Here is a 2,204-nt window from a genome sequence, read left to right on the forward strand (position 1 = left end):
GAATATGAACACGAATTAAATGTTTTATATTTTAATATTAATGAATTAATTACAGCTTGTTCTGATTTTTAAATAAACGCACAAAATGACGAACTTGGCTGAATTTCGAAATTTTAATGGCACTTTTTACTAAAAATAATCAAAAAAAATGATATTTCTGTTGACTTATTTGTAATATAAACATAGTTAGACTAATTATAAAACATTTATTTTAGTTACATCAAATGTGAAAGGATACAGGCATTATAATAGGCGGAAGAAAAATATCGCAAAATTTTATTAAAACTTTTTTTTTGTTAAAAAAACTTTTCTTAAAAAACATTTTTTTTTTAAAAAAAAAGATTAAAAGTTTCGAATTATTTTTGCTTTCCAACGTATAATAATTTCTTGAAAAATAACACATTTTTTATAAATATACATAATATAGGCAATTTAAATAATTTGATAAATCGTTTTTGTGGTTGTCATAAATAATTTTTTTATAGTTAATATTATGAAAAATAACTTTGCGTAACTTTGTTTATTTTATACCTCCAAAATTTGTCTCGCCGAAACAGTTGTTTCAATAAAATTCGTAAGTAAATAGCTTGGGAAGTAACGCTATAAAGTTAGGTCATCACTTAGAAATGTCAAAGCGTAAAACTAAAAAAAAATTGGTTATAAAACATGCCAAGTTTAAAAACATATTTGATAACATAGCAAGAGGTACATAAAATAATTTTTATATCTTCATCTGCATAAAATGTTGAAATTTCAATAACTTACGTCATCCATCAAAAAATTATTATTTTACATTTAAAAGAAATAAATTTAAAAGTATAAATGCATTAAAAATTGAGTTATAGTAAAAAAATTACACGGATGACGTAGGAATCTGATAGAATAGACATTCATTGCTAAGTATTTCAAATTTCAACCATCAACCATGTAGCTATGCTATCAAATCTTAGTTGGCCCAAGAAAAGTTTTCCGTAAAAATCGCCAAAAACAGAAAAGTGATCTAAAATCATATAAAATATTTTAACAATTCTTATTTTTATTCCGTTTCATGCAAATATTTATTTAACAAGGAAAGATAGGTCTATCATATTATTTTTATTTAAACATGAAAGTGTTTATAGAAAAAAAAAATTATTACTTTAAAGTTATTGAATTTTTATACTTTATATGCGGAATTTTTTTAATGTATTTTACGCGGAAACTTTTTTTGCTAAACCCGTGACGTAATGCCCAATTTTACATTGCGTGAAACAGTACTTTTATTCAACAATATTGTTAATTAAAAGTAATTATTACTTTGTAATATTTTTTATTTAAGCTTTTTACAAATTTTGTCTTTTTAGTTTATTTAGACTGTATTTATAGTTTTATCAAAAACTATAAATACAGTCTAAATAACTAATATGAAATAAAAATAATATGATAGATCTATCTGAAATTTCAACATTTTATAGTTTGTATTTATAGTTTTATCAAAAACTATAAATACAGCTTTTGATATAATTATCTTTATAAAAAAATAAATATAGACAAAAAATTTTTTAAACATTATTTCATATATACTAAAACTATATATAAATCAATTTTTTTGAAAAATCTAAGAAATAATCTATTAATGAAATTATAATTAAATTAATAACTTACAATCTAATCTATTTCAAACTAATCTTTATGAAACCGTTAGTTATTATTATTTAGATTTCAATGTTATTTCGAGATAAAATAAAATATGACGTACGCATGTAACAACTACCAAATAAAATATCTACAAAAAATTAACCATAAAACTAAATATTTTTGACCGATACTAATTAAAAACGAGATTTTCACTTTAGTTTACATGTTTGTTTGATCTGTGTTTCATTATAAAATGACACACTTCCGAATGTAATGCAGACGACTTTTAAAAGTTCCACGCAGACCAAAAAAAATATTTTTTGATTCCAAAAAGGTCTAGGACGTTCAGGACGTAAACTGAACGTTTTTTTTCCGTTGAGCGTTTGCTGGGTTGTAACTCTACGAGTTACGACGGCGTCTTTAAACGCGCATTTGTAAAGCCCATCATGAGCTATGAAAAAAAGACCATGCTTCACCCATGGGATTTCAATTTCCATGGAAATCTCCCCCTCCCCCCCTCCCCCCATGGTTCATCCATGGGATTTCAATTTCCATGGAAATCCCCCCATGGAAATTCCATAGATTTT

General features: G+C 24.5%; 1 long non-coding RNA gene across 1 annotated transcript; it reads right to left on the minus strand.

Annotated features, from left to right (window-relative positions):
- Positions 1-432: 432 nt before the first annotated feature.
- LOC136087749 (uncharacterized) lies at positions 433-1,957 on the minus strand. The gene is made up of 3 exons (XR_010642031.1): positions 1,645-1,957; positions 858-1,000; positions 433-642 (listed from the first exon to the last, which is right to left on the minus strand). It is a non-coding gene; the product is annotated as an uncharacterized LOC136087749 (long non-coding RNA).
- Positions 1,958-2,204: the final 247 nt, after the last annotated feature.

This window comes from Hydra vulgaris, chromosome 12 (genome assembly GCF_038396675.1).
Source record: "Hydra vulgaris chromosome 12, alternate assembly HydraT2T_AEP".
In the NCBI taxonomy this organism is placed as follows: domain Eukaryota; kingdom Metazoa; phylum Cnidaria; class Hydrozoa; order Anthoathecata; family Hydridae; genus Hydra; species Hydra vulgaris.